The following is a 19,990-nucleotide window of genomic DNA, read 5'->3' as shown; positions in this document are numbered from 1 at the left end:
CTCCATCCCTGGCAGATCTAAAAGAAGACCTCATTTGTGTCCCTACAGTGTCCAGCTTAGACCTTGAACAAAATCAAACAGTGTTTGTTAAGTTGAATGAACACATGAATTTCTTGTCCCATTTCACTAATTCATTTAAAAAAATTAGAAGTGGTCAAAAAATTGCCATGGATACATACATATTCTTAGAATCATTTGCCATTTCTGAAGATTTAGAAGTTTCCAAAATAGCAAATGTATTTATTTCAGAAAATGACTCAAAACATCTTGTGGTTTTTATTTCATTTAATCTTATATATTTAAAAAGACTCAAAAGAATTTAATCTGAGTTTCGGTGCTGATGTTTAGATTATTTAAGGTCAACAAAATTCTTAGCTTGATCTTTGAAAGAGAACATGCCAGGGTAAAAGGTGATCCCGTCTTTCATAGGTACTACAATGTCCTTTACCAACAATTAGTTCTTCCTGGGGATGAGTGATCCCAGAACTGTGAACAGGAGATCTTTGGGGTTGGGGAGAAGTATTAAGGTTCTCATGCTAACGTCAGCATCTTTATCCCACTTTCATTATGTCCGTTTCAGACAATGTCCATGTTTTAGAATTTCCCATAGTTATGATCTTAATTCTGTAATTTTTGAAAAGGAAATATGTACTTCCTTCTTTCCTTCCCCCATCCAGCTTCTTCTCCAGTCGTTTTTATGACTGGGAAGACCAGTCAGGCAGGACCCCTGTAAGGACACAGCCAGAGCAGTGGACAAGGTCAGACTGGCAGTGTGGGCTGAGAGAGAGAGAGGAGTTATTCCTTGTCGACAGAGAACTGCCCTGGGGAGGTCTTCAGAGGGGAAATTAGAACTCTGGCGGCTTGGCTTTTCTTTGTAGGTCCTACCTGTGAGAAATTGACTCAATTCTCATTTTTCCATAGCAAAACTTTACATGTTAAAAAGGGGTTCAGGCCGGGAGATATAGCTCAGTTGGTAGAGTGCTTGCCTGGCATGCACAAGGTCCTGGGTTCAATCCCCAGCATCCAAAAAAAAAAAAAAAAAAAAAAGAGGTATCTAGCGGTGGACATTATAATATGCTTTACATTAATCAAATATTAACTGAGGCCTCCAAATGTGATTTGCCCTGATGATTTAAACCAGAGCAGAATCCATCCTGGTCATCGGGGGAATCATGTGGGTGAAACAATGATAATATTATGTAACAAGTATGTACTGTGACAAAGACGTATAAGCTGAGATCTATAAACAGGACAATGAGGATTCAAAGGAGAAAGGGTCCATGGGGTTAGGAAGTAGGAGCAGGAGCCATCAGGGGGCCAAATGGGGAGACCATGGCGACTGACAAACCAAAGCAAACCTGTGTTTTGCCAACTCATGGCATTAAGCAGGTCTTGTCACCTCCTCCAGTTAGAGACTGAGAATACAGGCTCCCCACTTTCCAGGCTGCAGGGTGGTTCAAGGGAGAAAAGTGTGATCATTTCTTCCCGCCAGCAATTGCTTGTTGTTTTTTGGATGGGCAGGATGTCAACAGCAGGTGGCAGCAGAGAGTAAGGTGTCATAAACTGGGTGGCTACTTTGTGCTATCAGTGTTCAGAATATAGCATTGTGTGCATGTGCGGGCGTGTGCATCCCGTGTGTCTCGGGCCTTTGTGCTGTGTGTATTCAGAAGATAACATTGTGTACGTACATTCATAATATGGCATTGTGTGTGTTCAGAATGTAGAAAATAGCCTAGGGCTGTGGTTGTGGCTCAGCAGTTGAGCGCTCTCCTAGCACGTGCAAGGCCCCGGGTTCGATCTTCAGCACCACATAAAAATTAAAATAAATAAAATAAAGGTATTGTGTCCAATTACAACTAAAAAAGAAAGAAAGAAAGAAAATATTCCAGCTTAGCCAAGGGATACTTGTGACCAGAAAAGCTTTGGGGACTATTCTATAGAGCAGCACCATCCAATAGAAATACAAGGTAAGCCAGGCGCGGTGGCTCATGCCTGTAATCCCCGTGGCTTGGGAGGCTGAGACAGGAGGATTGCAAGTTCAAAGCTAGCCTCAGCAACTTCGAGATGCTAAGCAACTCAGTGAGACCCTGTCTCTAAATAAAATACAAAATATGACTGGGGGTGTGGCTCAATGGTTGAGTACCCCTGAGTTCAATCCCTGGTACCCCTGGTACAAAAAAAAAAAAAAAAAAAATATATATATATATATATATATATATATATATATGGCAACATATGCCGTATTTCAAATTATTTCAAAATGTGATTAATATGAAAATTTTTGTTGAAATTATTTATGTTTTATTTTCTTAAGTCTTTAAAACCTCGAGTGTATTTTCTACTTAAAACACATGTCTGCTTGGGCTTGCCACCCTTCAAGTAATCAAAAGCACATATGGCTGGTGGCTGCTGTACTGGACAGCCAAAAATAGGTCTTAACTCTAAAAGAACAGCAGGGTTTTCTTTGAATATTACTCTTTCTCTTTCACTTCTTCCTCAGAAAGATGGTTTATGCTGTAATTTCGATCTTTGATGTCTCTAAAGACCTGCATGTTAAAGGTTTAGTCCCCAATGTGGGGCTATTGTGAGGGGGGAGAACCTTTAAGAAGTGGGGTCTAGTGGGAGGTCTTTAGGTCATTAGGGGGCATGCCTCTTTCTCACTCTCTTTTGCTTACTTGATAAGCAATAAATGGTTTTGCTGCACCACAGGCTCCTTCTATGATGTTCTGCCTTACAACAGGCCTGCAAGTAATGGGATCAATCATGGACCAAAACCTCCAAACCTGTGTTCCAAAATAAACCTTTTCTCTTTATAAGCTGATTATCCTAGGTGTTTGTTATAGTAACAGAAAGCTGACAAACGTACATGCAAGTAATTTAAAGATAAAAAGAAAGAGAGAAAAAAGTAGGAGAGAAAAGTACTCCAGGACAGCATCTTTCACAACTGGCCTAATCCTGAGATTTTAAGGAATAAAAATTCAAAGTATTTGGGGATATGCTGAAACATATTGTAACCCTTTTAGATTATGCTAGCATAAATGCTCCAGAAATCCTACAACAAAGAAACCTGTTTTACTTTGTGTGACTGCACACTTTGCTGTCTATTACTATTATAGAATAATATTTTAATACTTTCTAAAATTGGGAACACAGAGTTAGTAGTAAAAGCTGTGAGAAAAGTTAACAAGCTTAGATTTGAGTTCCAAATTGTGGATACTAAGGCATCTGTAGGTAACGAACTACATACAGGGGATTGGAATGATAGAAGAAACTTGTAGTGAGTGAATAAATTCTTACACTGAGATAACACCATGGTCCACTCAGGAAGATGACAAGGACAGTACCAATAAAAATTAATAAAATTGGTAACTCAGTCTTTTAATCTGTGAAGCTTGGATACACAGAGATGGAATGAACCTAACCAATTTTACCTCCTTTAAGAGATCAAAGAAAATAATGTTCTTCATCCATTTTCTATTGCTATAACAAAATACCTGAGTTGGATAATTTATTTTTTTAAAAAAAGGAAGGTATATTTAGCTCATAATTCTGGAGGCTGAGGAGAAGCATCTGGTTGGCATCTGATGAGGGCCTTCTTGCTGCATCATAACATAACAGAGGGTATCACATGGTAAGACAGCAAGTGGGCCAGAGAGAGATCACTTTTATAACACCTCCCCCAAATCTATTAAAATGTGAATCCATAAGTGGATTAATCCATTCATGGGTTCACAGTCCTCATGATATAGCTGCCTCCCAAAAGCCCACTTCTCAATACTACTGAACTGGGAACATTAAATTTGGGGAACACATTCAGTCCATCACAGTAATATACCCATGATCACCATTAACAATTGCAAGAGTAGTGCATCTATAGTCAGTGTATACAGAATACCACCCCTCAAAAAAGTAGTCCTTATAGAAATTCTAGTTTATTGATGCACATATGCAAGTTTGGAAGGAATGGGCACTTCTCTTAGAAACATAACCCTGTTCAAGTTCAGTAACAATCTAAAGCAGATGCCCTTTGCCAAAGAAATGCTCTTGTATGCACACTCTGACACTACCCCCAAAAGGCCGGGACAGCTTCCCAAGTTGTTCCAGCTGCTCAACCCTGACTCAGAGGGAAGGTTCAGCCTGTTTCTCATTTTAATACATGGTTATGTTTTCTTATATAAAACATGTTTTAAGTGGCCAGCATTATAAGTGTTTTATGTAAGATTTTATAGCATATGTCATATGTAGTCAGTGTAAGTCCAGTTTAGTGAGTCTCTCTCTCTCTCTCTCTCTCTCTCTCTCTCTCTCTCTCTCTCTCTCTCTCTAATATTGTTTGGGTTTGGCTTTTTATTGTTTTTTAAAGCCAAAACCCCTTTGGAAGTTAACTAATAGCATTGTACCTCGTGGAGTGCCCTCCTCTCGGATCCTCAAAAAGCTTTGAAACACTTCTGAACGCTGCCGCGGCGACATTCATACACACCATGTCTTAATTTTGTTTTGCTTATGTGGGAAGTAAGGGCAGTGGGGACCTGAAACCAGAGAACCCCAAGGTGGAAGGGTCCTAGGCTGGAAAGATGCATAACTATTAAGATACTACTAGTGACCGCAGATCTCTTCTGTGAGGCCACATGTGCTTTTTATCAGTCTCCCTAGAGGGCTATTGTCTTAACTCCCAATTGGAAATATGTGCCAGAATGCTAAAACTCAGCCGAGTATTGATACAAAGACCTACATCCTGCCGTATGCTGGGATGCACCATGGTGTGTGGGCAAAGAAAAACTAATACCAATGCCCCACACAGCACCCAGGGCAACAGTATCATTCTAAGTTCAAGGGTCCACAATGCAATTGTTTAAGGATTTTTTCAAGTAGACAAAATTATGCATGAAAATATAGATATGAAATAGCAGCTAGTGGGCAAAGCAGAACAAACACAGTCATGTGTACCTACAAGAGGGAAAGCGTACATGAATTTGACCTTTTCCTATTCCACAAAATGAAGAATTTGGCATATATTACAACTGTTAAAAATGGGCATCTACAAATAAGGACTTATTCTCAGAGATTCACATATTCTTGGGGGAATTTTTGATATACATTTTTATTTCAGGGCATAATCTTGAATAATTTATCAGATTATGTTCTGTGTTTTCTAGAGCAATGTTTTTAAATTGGGTCATAACCTCTAATGAATTTTTACTCCTTGATTGGTAAAGCTGAGCACATTCAACATTGCTTTATTTATTTTTAAATTGAAATTTTTTTTTCAGTATCAGGGATTAAACATACATAGAGAACCTAAGAGGTACTCTACCACTAAGTGACATCTCCACATCCCTAGCCCCACCACCCTTTTATGTATTTACTTATTTATTTTTGAGACAGTATTTTGCTAAGTTGCCAGGCTGGTCTCAAACTTGTAATCTTCCTGTCTCAGCTACCCACATAGTTGGAAGTATAGGGTGCCACCATATCCAACTCTAACATTGTTTAAAACAAAAGTGAAGGGAATGGGAAAAATCAGAGCGTATGATTGGTAGTAAGAGCTAAATATTATTTTATAAAGTGTTTCTGTTTCACATGTATGTATTTGTGTATGGATTGTGGTATAAAATATGTTTATCTGTATGCTAAAAAAATGGTTAAGTTTGCAAATATTATATTATGTTGCTTTTTAAAGAATAGTTTAGTAGGAAGGTAGTAAGAAAGATAAAAGAGTAACAAAAATTTGCCTCTTTAGTTTTAACAGTTATCTACATTCTAGTTATGAAAATCCTAAAACACATGTATTGTTATTTGCCCATAAAAATAATTGAGATATAGGCCAAAATCAAAGAACAAAAACCATGACTTGATTGCATGTATTCAGAATGCAAACTTTCTCATTGTTTCATTTGCTTTAAATTATATTTAATTCATACTTTTGTCAAGGAATATTAACAAAGTGGAGAAATTTTTAATATTCTATTTATTCTCCTCATCCATTTATAGACTATTTATGTTTTAAATTTAATACTTAAGAGTTGCATACTAGCACATATTCCTTTACAAGGTTTTGTGCTGGCTTCTTGGCTTTTAATTGTGCCATTCTTTTTTTTTTTAATTAATTTTTATTGTTGGTTGTTCAAAACATTACATAGTTCTTGATATATCATATTTCACATATTAACCATTTTTTAGCATACAGTTCATGATTATATGCCAATTTTTTTGTATTTTGATTTTTAATTAATTTTTTAAACTGATATGTAAAATAAAATTATACATATTAATGGGGTTCCCTGTAATGTTTCGATAAATGTATATACATTGTGTAATCAAATTACAAAAATACCCAAAATCTTTTCTCCTAGCTGTTGGAGATAAACAGTACACAATTGCTATCTGTACTTAAGATGCTGTTCCTTCTCTTAACTGCAACTTAGTGACCAGTGATTAATTTTCCATCCCTCCCGCCCTATCCTGCTCCCTCCAGTATTCTCAGACAACTGCCATTCTATTCTAAATTTCTATGATACCAGGTTTTTTTAGATTCCACCTGAGTAAGATCATATGGTACTGGATTTTCTGTGCCTGACTTCTTTCACTTCTTTCGTCTCCAATTCCACCCATGTTGTCACAATATCAGAATTTCATTCTTTTTAGATTTACATAGTATTCCATTTTGTGTATGTTCTGCATTTTCTTTACCCATTTATCAAGTAGTAAACACTAGGGTTGCTTCCATTTCTTGGCTCTTGGGAGTAGTACTGCAATAAATAAAGGAGTTCAAATGTCTCTTTGACATACTGATTTTATTTCCTTTGGATTTCTAAAAATGGGATTGTTGGATCATATGGCAATTCTGTTTTTAATTTTTGAGACCATTTCATACTGTTTTACATAATGATGGTACTAATTTACATTTCCACCAACAGTATGCAAGGTTCCCCCTGTCTGTATATGCTTGTCAGCACTTGTTGTATTTTGTCTTTTTTATAATAGTGATTCTTACTGGAATGAGTGATATCTCATTAAGAGTTTGATTTGCATTTCTCTGACCATTAATGAATTTGAATATTTTTTCATAATATAACTGATGGCCATTTGTATGTCTTCTTATGGGAAATGTCTGTTTAGATTTATTACCCATTTTTAAAATGGGTTATTTGATGTTTTAGTATTCTGCTTTTTTTTTCAAGGTGCTTTCACAAATATCTGTTAGAAAGGTAATAGGTCATGAACATCTAGAATCAAGTTCTAAATTGATTTGGTTTATGTTCATTTTTCTAGAAATAACTGAGTATAACAGTTTGCAGGAAATTTCAATGCTCTTTTAAGAAATGCATCTTTGCTATTAATATATTCCCCTAAAACCTTGTATATAAACAATTTTATCAATAAATGAGAGTTATATTTCTTTAAAAAAATAAAAATAAAATATGTTTATCACTGGATGGAAAACAAATGAGCTTGAAAGTCTTAAATCACCAAGTCACCCATTCTCAACCTCTGCCACATTGGAATCGTCTGGGGAGCTTTGAAAACAGGGCTGTACGGGTTCCCCCTGCAGATATTCTTCTGTAATTAATTTGGGATGTAACCTGTGTTTGGTGCAGGCTTGAAGCTTTTCAGATGTGTAGCCAGAGCTGAGAACCCCTGAAAATTTGAACTTTGCAACCAAGTTCTGCAGTTAAATGACTGCCTTTGGGTTTGAGGTTGTTTAATTTTGTTTTTTTCCAGACTAAGTCATCCCAGTTAGGATTGTTGCAGGGTATGCAGGGACAGAGGAGGGTTTAGATATAGATAATGTTTTTGCCTAAAGCCAAGGTAAACCAAAATCTACTGAAGGTGAATGAATGAAAGAAAACTTCATGGTACTTCAGATAGTCAAATCACTACCCCAAGCCTCTCCAGTAGAGCATATCAGCTTTCAGGTAATTATTGATTTATTCTCTTATTTGAGCCCTTTCCCTCATAGAAGGCACAACTCCACCATATTGGTGTGCAATGACTTAATTATGGACAAATGTCGTTCATTGCATTAAGTGAACCAAGTTGCTTTTTTGGTACTGATTTACATCCTTGTTCTTAGACAATTTAGAATTGTGCTTGATTTTATAACTGTATAACAGTGAGAATATAAAGCATTTATGCCTATTTAATTTGTACACGCTTTTTAAGTTCTGTAACAGAAACGACATTAGGAAAGAAGCAGTAGAATTTCTGTTCCTCAAAAGGAAAGCCTGATGTTACTCACCGACTCTCCTTCGTCTACCATTTGTGCAGCCCATCCTGAAGATAGTGAGATGATACATTAAATTCAAAATCTTATCTATTAGAAGGTGTTGTAAAGTGATAGAAATGAAGCTTAGAGTTCATTAAGAATATTTTCCAGTAGTTCTGTTTGTAAAGTGGGAGTTCAGAGGAAAATCTGGATCAAGAAGGAAAGTTTAAGCTTAGTGTGGTGACCTGGGCATGTGGTCCAGCAACTCAGGAAGCTGAGACTGGAGGGTCACTTCAGCCCTGGAATTTGGGGCCAGTTGGGCAACATAGTGATAATTCATCTCAAAATAAACAGAAAAGAAGAAGGAGAAGGAGAAGAAGGGAAGAGGAGTGGGATTTAAATGTTTCTGAAAAAGGTGGCGATGTTGATGGTGGTGGTATTTGATATTACTATAACCATTTATAGAGTAGCCTTCAATGAGCCAGTGTATTTCGTGGATTATTTTTCTTGATCTTTAGGTCAATCTGTTTTTTTTTTTAAATTGGTTTTTTAAAAAATAAATGACAGCGGAATGCATTACAATTCTTATTACACATATACAGCACAATTTTTCATATCTCTAGTTGTATATAAAGTATGTTGACACCAATTCATATCTTCATACATGTACTTTGGATAATGATGTCTATCGCATTCCACTATGCTTGCTAATACCTTGCCCCTTCCTTTTCCCTCCCACCCCTCTACCCTATCTAGAATTAAGGACAATCTTTTTAAAATATATTTTTTGTTCTAATTAGTTATACATGACAGTAGAATGCATTTTGACACATCATACATAAATGGAGTGTAACTTCCCTTTTGTCTGGTTGTACATGTTGTAGACTTGCACAGGTCACGTAATCATGAATGCACATAGGATAATGAATTATCCTATAATTCCTACCTCCATGCCCTCTCCCCTCCCTTCAGTCCCCTCTGTCTAGTCCAAAATATCTCTATTCTTCCCCTACCTCTGATTGTGAATTAGCATCTGCATATCAGAGAAAACATGTAGCCTTTGGTTTTTGGGCCTCGCTTATTTCACTTAGCATAATATTCTCCAGTTCCATCCATTTACCAGCAAATACCATAATTTCATTCTTCTTTAAGGCTGAATATTATCCCATTGTGAATATATGTCACAGTTTCTTTATCCATTCATCTGTTGAAGGGCACCTAGGTTGGTTTCATAGTTTAGCTATTGTGAATTGAGCTGCTATAAACATTGATGTGGCTGTGTAGGACGATCCTGTGAGATACATTATAATCACTGCTATTAGGCAGGTTATAACTGCTGATATAATCACCTCATTATATACACGAGGATCCAAAGTTAATTTGTCTGAGAGATTCATCTGGAACTCAAGTCCAAATATTTTGCTTTGAGGCCTGAGAACTGAATCTTCTCAAATAACCAGAGAGGGCCAGGGAGGATTTTCCAGAACAGAAACCTAACAGGGACCTAGACCTGAAGTAAGAGATGTATGTTACATCTGCAAGGTGCCAGGAATATGTTGGTGGAGAGTTGGAGGTTATACTCCATTTATGTATGATGTGTCAAAATGCATTCTGCTGTCATGTATAACTAATTAGAACAAACAAAAAATATAGTTGTAGGCAGACACAGAGGACCTGAGACAGTGAAATATTATGAAAGTTTTGGGGAAAACGAATAAGAGAATCTTATAGTGGTTAGAGAGTTTGATAAGACATCCTGAGAATGGAACAAGTGAAGAGACTGAATTCATGGTAGACATTTATTTAGAAAAGGAAATCGTGTGTGCGTGTGTGTGATTGAATGCTAGAATACACAGAACAACATAGAAAGATATAACCCAAATTAAAACAGTGTCCACCTCTGTTGAGGATATGGGTATTAGTGGTGATGGTCAAAGAGAACTTGAGTTGTGATCTAATAATTGTATTTTGCTTTCTTTGTTTGCAAGCAGAATGACTGCATTCATGGACTTAGGTAATTTTGAAAAGGGTAGAGAGTTAATAGAAATAGTCAAAATTAACTACGAGGTAATAAGGGAATTGCATATCCAGGCACCTAGACTGGAAGACTGTGGGGCCCTTTTAGAAGGAGCTGAGTGATGCAAGGTGTAAGGGAAAATAGGAATGGTCACTTAGTTGACAAAGATGACAGAATGGTTTTTAAAACAAATGAAAAACCATTTGGAATTTTAAAAATTTGAGCCTCAGCATGAAATTTAGAAAGCATTCTGGTCAAGGAAGCCCCCTCCACCGTTTCCTGGTACAGAGGTGGAGATAAATCAGCACGGGAAGGAAAAGCTACCACTGTGCTCTCATCTGTCAGTGTCTCCTCCCAGAGCCAGGTCAGGAAGAGGTCCTTCCTCTGTGTGGTTGTTTATGGTGGTTTTGAAATGGATACAAATCTTAAATGGTGGATTCTTTGTATTGTAGATGGAGACTAGAGATCTGGACTTCTAAACTTCAACCAGAAAGATCAAATATGCAAGCCCTTCCGCCTGGTGGGGAGGTCGGGATGAATTGAAGTGAGAGAAGAGATTCCTGAAGGGGTATGTACCTAGTGCATGGCACTCTGGAATTATATTTGTTTCCAAGCTTGTCGGTGTGACTGGGAGGATGGTGGGCCATAGCTTTGGATGTTGCAGTGAAAGTTCCTTCCAGGTGTCGGAAGAATTCTGTTCATAGTAGCAGCAGGACTGCCCCATGATCAGATAGGTTAGGAGCTCTAAAAACATAGAGTAGAGCCACCCACATATAGCAGGCATGAACCACTTGCCAGGCATGGCTTAAACATTTTAATGGGTTCATTCATTTAATTCTTACCACACAGTGTGATGTAGATACCGCTGTTGTCCCACCTTAGAGACAGGAGCACAAATAACCCAGCTGGCAACTTGGGGACAGAGCTGTTAACAATAGTACCCATTCCATTCCTCTCTCCCTTTCTCCTACATTTTCCATTACCTTTCTCCCATACCCACTTTTTATCTGTGTGTTTTTTTTTTCCTTATAGAATTGTAAATCTCCATCTAAAAATGAGACTCAAAAGATCATTGGTCTGGGTCAGTATGGAAGACCATATGTTCCAAAAATGGTCATGATGCTATTACTTCTCTTCCAGAATCTTACTACTCCCCCATTAGGAGGGGAGGTCTACTTTCTCTCCCCTTGAATCTGGACAAAGACTTGGTGACTGCATTGACACATACAATGTGGCAGAAGTGACACCAAGTGACTTTAAAGCCTAGAGCGGCAAGAGTGGTATGACTGCCACTTGGCTCGTTCATAATCTTCGGATGCATGCCCTGGAGACCCAGCCACCATGTTGTGAGGAAGCCCAGATGCTGCAGAGAGGCCACGTTTAGGGGTTCCCGCTGACAACCCACTGACATGTAGGGGAGGCTTTAGTAGGTTGGTGCCAGGAGCAGAGACAAGCTGTGCCAGATGATCTGTCCCTGCTGAACCTTGCCCCCCATGGCAGATTCATGAGCAAAATAAACACTGTCCTTTTGGGCTCTTCATTTAAACTCACAGAAACATAATTAAGGTAAATATCATTATACTCAATTATAAGTACCAAAATGAAGGTCAAGTGAGCTGAAGTGACTCATCCAAAGCCTTACCACTAATGAATGTGTTGCTTGGATTCAAACCCAGGGCTGCCTAGTTTCAAGCTTGGGAGATTCATCACTTTTCCAATACCATGTACCTTCTAAGCTGGATCCCTTCAGACACAACTGTTTTCAAAAAGCAAACTCTTTTGGAATAAGTTGGCCAAACTTTAGAGGAATAGGAGGACAAGAGAACAAAACTGTAAGAGATCTAGCTTTCAACAATATATTCATGTGGCCCCTGGTTAAGTACCTCCCACCTTGGCTTAAACATAAAGTTCTCTTGGGAAGCTGTCAATCTTCTCTCCATGAGCTGATCCTGTGGCATCTGCTCCTCTTACAAAATATGCTTTTCTCTATCATGTAAAATAACAGTCATTGTGTGACATTTCTATCCGTCCTTTAACCTTTGAAGGTCAAGGATTGGTCTTCCTCTCCTATGCCTCACCTCATTTCTTACAGCACAGACCTTGACCTATAGTGGATAATTGGTAAGTGCATACTACATACATCCCAGAGAGTGTGAAATGTGAGTTTTCTTGACAGTAATCACAATAGGATAAGGATGTGAATAGTTTCAGATATAAATACTGAAGCCTTATCTTGACGTTGAAAGCTTGTCTTTTGAGGCTGTTAAAAAGTAAATTAAAGCACAATAACATTTTCAAGAGTTTGTTTGAGCAATCAACAATTCATGAATCACACAGTTCTAAACCAGAAGTGGTGCTGGAGCTTCACCAAGGGAAATAAGGGGGAGTAGAGGAGGAAGGGCTCTTACAGGACGGATGTAAAGCAAAGAAAAACATTTGTTTAAAATCATATGCTTGTCTTATTTGGTTTATCACATTGGAAATACAGGAAACAACTCAAGTTAAGTTTCACTTCTGTTTACAAATCAAGTAAAGCTTAGGTCACTTCGGAAACCTGACTGGTTTTGCCTGCTCAGGGATTTTTTTAGACTTGGTCCCCACTGTAATGCACTTTAACAAAGCCCAGGATTTCTTTCTCACTTCCTATGTCTTTCCTGTTAGATAAAACATCTTTATGTTTGACTTGTGTAAATAAATAACTTCAGTAAAATGCAACTAGACAATAACAGAGCTCTAAAACACCATATTTCACTAGGTTGTCATCCAAGTGGAAAAATTTCAAGGGAGGAGAAAACAGATATACACCACGGACAGAGAACTGACATTGGCATATGCTGTGGTTTGTCCTCACCAAAACTCACATGGAGGCTTGACTCCCTAAACGGCAGTGTTGAGAGTGTTTAGGCCTTTTAAGAGGTGTGGGCTTATTGGGTCAGGTCCTTCAAAATGGATTAATGCTTTTCTTGCAGAAGTGAGGTCTTTCTCTCTGGATACTGGCTGGATTACTGAATGGGTTTTTCTGAAGCAAGAAAAAGTGCCTCCTTGCCCCACCTCTACCTAATTTATACCATGAGGCCCTCAGCAGAAGCCAGGCAGATGCTGCTCTATGCTCTTGGGGTTTCAGAACTGTGAGCCAAAATAAACTTCTTCCTTTATAAATTACCCAGTCTTGCCCAGCACAGTGGTATGTGCCTGTAATCCCAGAGGCTCAGCAGGCAGGAGTATAACGAGTTCAGAGCCAGCCTCTGCAATTTAAGGAGACCTTGAGCAACTTAGCGAGACCCTGTCTCAAAATAAAGCATTAAAAGGACCAGGGATGTAGCTCAGTAGTTGAGCGCCCCTGGATTCAAACCCTGGTACCAAAAAATAAATTATCTAGTCTTGGTATTGTATTATAGGAAAAGAAAATAACTAGGAGTTGTGGAAATATGAAATGTGTAACTTTTGGTCAGCCTTGGCCCATGGAAATTGTGGAACTGTGTTTTTTAACCTTTCATTTAGGTATGTGTGTATATGTTACTGCAGTTGCTTGAGAACTGGGAATAAATCCTACATTTATAATGTCCAGAGCATCCAGTATTCAACTATACCCTTAAGAGCTATAAGGATGTAATAATACATATTTTTAATTATGAAGGATGGAAAATTCATGCAAAATATTAAGTGAGTTTAATTTTTTTGTACTGGGGATTGAACCCAGAGCCTTATATACGCTAGTTAATCTACCACTGTACTACATCCCAGTCCTAAGTTTAATTCTTTTTTTAAAAATATTTTTTTAGTTGTTGATGTACCTTTTTTTTTATTTATTTATATGTGGTGCTGAGGATCAAACCCAGTGCCTCACACATGCTAGGCAACTGCTCTGCCACTGAGCCACAACCCCAGCCCCTAAGTTTAATTCTTAAATTGTATTTTTATTGTCTAGTCAATTAGCTTTGCTACCTAACAAACTGCATCAAAACTCAAGACAGGTTGAATAACCTTCTTCTAAAATACTTAGGATCAAAAGTATTCAAGACATTGGATTTTTTTAAAGATTTTGGCATACTTGCATAGATTATTGATTGAGTATTCCTAACATAAAAATCTGAAATAAAAAGAATGCCCTGAAAAGTTCTGGATTTTCCTATTAGAGATGCTCAATCTGTAGCTTAAATTAACAGCCATTGGGGGTTAGGATTGTAGTTCAGTGTTAGAGCGCTTGCCTAGCAAGTGTGAGGCATCACATATAAATAAATTAAATAAAGGTCCATCAACAACTAAAAAAATTTTTTTTTAAATTAATAGCCATTGATTTATCTCCTTGTACAGCAGGTCAGCAACATGAACTGAGATTGCCTGGTCTAAATGAGCCTTCTGGGCTCCTTGTGCCTCTTTGGTCCTCTGCCAGATGGTGGGGAGCTGACCTTGGGGCAGGCTTTGGTGGGGTGGCTCATCTCTGTTCTGCATGGCTCTCAACCTCTAGCAGGTTGGCTGAGCTGGTCCACATAGCAGCAAGGCTCCCAAAGAGGCAGCATAGCATGAAAGGCCCCTTGAGGCTTGGACTTAAAGATGATGTCACTGCTGTCATGTTCTTTTGATCAAAGCAAGTGACAGGCCAGGCCAGATTCAAGAGATGACAGTTTTAAGCCTTTGATGGGAGGAACTTCTAAGCCACCTTACAAATACAGGGAGCTTAGAGGTGTGGCTGTCTCTGTAACCTATAACCACTTAAAATGCAAATATTTTTACTGAGGGAATTAGAGGCTTTACAATAGAGATGGTGGAAAGAAAGCCATTTATATGGTTTATAATGTGATATAAGCCACATCACAGGATTGAACAAAGAGGATAGTAAAAAGGCCTGAGATAGATGCAGCATAGAAAAGTCATGGGTGACCCCCATTTCTCCATCTCTCTAAGTCTGTGAAAGGGGGAATTGCGATATGGGCAGCAAAGCAGGGTCGATATTTGGTGATAGGAAGTTTCTTTTCCTTTGCTGTTATTTTCTCTCCTTGTCAACTGGGGATAGCAAATGATGAGGGATTGGCAGACTGATTGGAGGGAAAGAATAAGCAGCTTCTTTCACCGCTGGGTCAGTGGAAAGAGACCCTCCCTGAATTTGACAAGCCTGAGCTGATAGGGCACTATTTCTTCCTGCCTTCCAGCCACTCACCTTCAGCTTCAGGCTCCACTTGGTTTATCTGATAGATTTTGTGTGTTGGAAGAGTGTGGGGGCAACCTGACCCACATCTCCCACTGGACATCCCTTTTTTATATTGTTTGTATTACGCCTTCTCTCCCCTTGGTGCACTAGCATTTCACTAAGTATAATCAATGGAGAATGCTTTTTTGTTGTTCTCTATGCTGTTTAGTGAAAGGTGGGTGCTGCCATCAGCTGGCTGAGAATGTTAAAGTGATTTAACGTGAAAGACTATATTTCTTGTCTAGTCATATTCTCTCTCTCTTTTATTTTTCTCAATCCTATTCCACCCTTTCCAACATGAGCAGATGCAGCTTGGAAGCCTGATGGTAAGGATAAATAAGTCTTGCTTGAAAATAAATAGCATTTATGGAAAGCTTGCCATGAGTCAGGTCTTAAACAAGATATTACATGTTCGTACCTCACACGAGAGAAGGAAGTGCTATTCTTGTCTTCATTTTACGGGTAAGAAAACTGAGGCTTGGAGAGATTAAGTCATATGTGTCATGGCATCTGACACATTCAATTGTGCCATGAGCGTTAGTCTTCCTTTGTAAAAATGAGGCTGTGTCTTAGTTTGGGTCAAGAATTAGGGTACAGATATCTATATGGACAGTGATTCCTAGAAACAGAGTGAATTAGGAGTGAGATAAGAAGGGAGAACAAGACCACACAGTCTACAACTATGAGCAGGTTACTGTGTAGGCTCTGGGCTCAGTCCCACTAGGCATTTTGGAATCATCCTACTAAGGGACACAACAGTTGACATATTTGGGGAAGAAGTTATGGGGAAGTTTTTTAAAGCAATTGTGAGTATCATAATTATAATCCGTCTCTTGCTACCCATTAGCCCAGGGAAGGAAAAAAGGTAAAGTCTATTTTGCATTATTTCTTTGGTTTCTTGTACGTCCCCCATTGCTCTCTTCACCAGCTCTTACATGTGCCACCACCCCCAAACTCAGTGGGAATCTTGAAATAAGGTCTATTTCACTCATGTCAGTAAATGTTGACCTGGCAGAGGCTGATGTAGATTGGGCTCAGTGGGACAGATCTTGGTTAGGTAACGCACACATCTAGGAGTTGGCTAATACAGGCTGGATTCAGCTAAATGACTGTGCTTCTGGCCTAGATCCAGCTCAGTTCCTTGCTGACAGCTAAGTTAAAGTTGGAAACACCTAAGTACATCCTAAGACCAGGTTGGTGGGCAGTTGTCACCTGAAGGCTCCTCTGTTGTCCAGGAGGAGGACAAGTAGAAACCCAAAAGGCCTCTCAAAGCCTAAGCTTGGAATTGGCACACAGACACTTCTGAATTATTCTAGTGGCCAAAGCATGTCTCATGGTCAAACCTAAGTCAAGGGGCAGAGTAATATATTCTATCTTTGCTGGAAGAGTTTTTAAATTATTGACTTTAAAGCTAGTAAGGCAGTATACCATTCTTCCTCTGCCTTCTACCAAATTAGGCAACTATGGTGTGAAATTTAAAGCCAGTTTTATTGATCCCTTTGGGAAAAATCCCAAATCCTTAATGACATTTTAATTTGTTATTAATGGAAGATAAAATGATATTAGGGGGCTGGGGTTGTGACTCAGTGGTAGAGCGCTTGCCTGGCATGTGTAAGGCACTGGCTTCGATTCTCAGCACCACTTTTAAATAAATTTAAAAAATAAAGTTCCATTGAAAACTAAAAAAAAAAAAAAAAATTAAATGATATTAAAAGCTGCATAATCTTAGGTTTCAGAAACCTCTTCATGATCTCAGACCTTAGCTGGGAATTAGCTTATCTTGTATGATGACTTTGTTCATCTTAGACTTATGAAGTGTTTGGAGTTGCTGAACTTGTTTCTCTCACAAGGCCAACCTGTTACCACCCCAGCAGCTGCCCAAAATGCTTTGACTTAGAATCAGCACACACCAGTTGCTCTAGCTTGTCAGAATGAAATAAGAGCAGCAAGTAGAATGAATTAAATTGTCGATTTTATGGATGTGTATGTTTTCCTACATTTTAGGCAAAGGCTTTGAATTCCATAAAAATGTCATTTCTTTGCTTCTCTCAATACCTTGGCGCTCTCATCTGGCATGGATAAAATTTAGCTGGAAGAAGAAAAGGCAAAACTTTCATATTGGTTGGAATTTGCAGACATAAATTTGCAGGACTTTTTCCAAGTTAGCATGGAAAAGGCTTGCTGTGTTATGCTTTTTGTGAGTTCTAAGTCATAAAGCATATGCTAGGAGTGGCATGACTTTGTGTTCCTGGGTGTATATAGAAGACCTGCAGAAGAAACCCAAGCATAGCACCATTAAATGTCTCATAAATTATTTGTATTGCAGCATGGATTGTCCAAGCAAACAGGCAAATGAGCACAGACCCCAAGATCAGTACCTTAATGATGCCCCATTATTTGCCCTGATAGAGCATTCTCATTAAATTACAAATGAAATCATATGCCTTGTTAATACTGTTAAAATGCCTGTGTACTCAGTGGTTTCCATCTGTATAAATTCAAAGGGAATGAGTGGAAAGTACCAAATATATGAGCCAATTAATAAATGTCACTTTTTGGTGGTATCTTATTTTGAGGTTCCCCCAAAAGCAGACCCTGAGTTAAAAATTTAGATGCAAGTAATTCACTTGGTAAATTCCTTCCAGGAAGGATTGTGGGAATAGAAAGAGGTGGATATGGAAGGGAAAGCAACCAATAATTCCTGACTCATATCTTGACTTATGATGGGGTAAAAGTCAGTAGAAATGATACACTGAATTTTGAATTTTGACCTTTTTCTGGGTTAGCAATATGTGCAGTACAACACTCTCTTGAGATTCTGGGCAGCAGCAGTGGGGCAGAGCTCCCAGTCAGCCATAGAACATGAAAGAACGAACAAGGCTCTCATTGGAGAAAATGCCCAACAGCTCTGCATATTTAAAGAGCCAGGGGTGGTCTGACAGTTATGACAGTTTAATGGTTGAAGGGTTTGACAGTTGGCATGCGGTGCTTTCTGATTGGTGGGTAAGGATCATGTGAGCCAGCAGGGCTAGTCTGATTGGTGGATAAGGATCATGTGAGCCAGCAGGGCTCACCATTGGACAGCTCTTGGGGGGGGGAGGGGTCGGGGAAGTTAGTCTTTGGAGCTGGGGCGACTCCCAACAGAACATGAGAGAAAACAACTAATGTTTTCTACAGTGGACTGTGTTGCTAAGGTAGGATAAGTGTATTAAATGCATTTTTTTAAATTTTAATTTTTGGGTTTTTTTTTTTTTTTTTGGTACCAGGGATTGAACTCGGGGGTACTCAGCCACACCACTGAGCCACATCCCCAGCCCTATTTTGTGTTTTATTTAGAGATGGGGTCTCACTGAGTTGCTAAGTGTCTCACTAATCTGCAGAGGTTGTCTTTGAACTCACTATCCTCCTGCTCAGCCTCCCTAGTTGCTGGTATTACAGGCATGTGCCACCGCACCCGACTTTTAAACGTATTTTTGACTTATGGTATTTTCACTTTATGGATGAGATGTGATCCCATTGTAAGTTAAGGAGCATCTGTAAGGCTAATGAGCAGGTTCCTACTGTGGGCACCTGGGGCTCAGTCCTACTGGGACATCTGGGAGATGGTATAAATTCATTGCAGGGTTGTTTTCACCCAAGGATTGAGGGAGCTGGGTGTGTATCCACAACTCTCATCCTTCTTTGGTTTCAAGTGGCATTTATGGACTACTCATGAGTGATCCAAATATGCTCCTATTCCCAGAGAATCAGGAAGAGTAGTCATGGGGACCTGTGGAGGGAAGCCCTAGACATATCTGGGAATGGTGGGTGGTGAGGGGACATGTAGCATTTGTTACAGGATGTTGAAGAGGTTTTGAGGAATGGATGGAAGGAATATATTGCTTTTAAAACTGAGCACAACAGAAGCTAAATACCTCCAATCATTATATAGTCAGTAAAAAAATAAAATAAAAAATAGAAAGAGCTGATGTAAAACTCTTTTGGGGTTATAGTTTTGAGTAGACGAAAAAATATAGTACATAACAGTGCTCCCATTTTTAAAAACAGCATCATTTGGTTATGTTTACATATCATAACATTCACCCAGGTATACACATGAGTGATTTAATAAATTTATGCAATTGTCTAGAAATTTCATGTAAATAGAATAATATAACAGATGGCTTTTTAGTGACAGACTATTTTTACTCAACCTAATGTTATCAAGGTACCAACAGTTTGTTCCTTTTAGACTAATGATTAGTGTTTCATTGTATGAATATATCTCATTTTGCCTATCCATTTTTCAGTTGGTAGACATTGGGATTGTTTTTAGTTTTATTATTATGAATAATGCTGCTATGAACATCCACATACAAGTTTTTATGTGTAGTTGTTTTGAGTAGTGTTTCTAGGTGATATGGTAAGTATATGCTTCTTTCTTTATAAAATTGCCAAACTCTTTTCCAAAGAGGATATACCAGTTTATACCCCAGCAGCTGTATATTCGAGTTCCAGTCTCTCTTTGTGTTCCCCAACAGGTGGTATCCTCAGCCTCTTTTACTTTAGTCATTGTCATAAGAATGTAGTGGCATCTTATAGT

At 38.6% G+C, this 19,990-nt stretch overlaps 1 protein-coding gene across 6 annotated transcripts in view; it reads left to right on the top strand.

The window, feature by feature from the left end:
• The window catches only part of Rin2 (Ras and Rab interactor 2), a 221,136-nt gene that overhangs the window by 30,785 nt on the left and 170,361 nt on the right, over positions 1-19,990 (top strand). For 5 of the 6 annotated variants that reach the window (XM_076851472.2, XM_076851470.2, XM_076851471.2 and 2 more), the window contains exon 2: positions 10,673-10,788. The gene's annotated coding sequence lies outside the window, so the exon portion shown is untranslated. Of the gene's footprint in view, positions 1-10,672; positions 10,789-19,990 lie in introns of those variants that run through there. The other variant, XM_076851475.2, reaches the window with a different exon arrangement.

The sequence above is a fragment of the Callospermophilus lateralis genome, chromosome 3 (assembly GCF_048772815.1).
Source record: "Callospermophilus lateralis isolate mCalLat2 chromosome 3, mCalLat2.hap1, whole genome shotgun sequence".
In the NCBI taxonomy this organism is placed as follows: domain Eukaryota; kingdom Metazoa; phylum Chordata; class Mammalia; order Rodentia; family Sciuridae; genus Callospermophilus; species Callospermophilus lateralis.
This window is presented reverse-complemented; position numbering and strand designations above follow the sequence as displayed.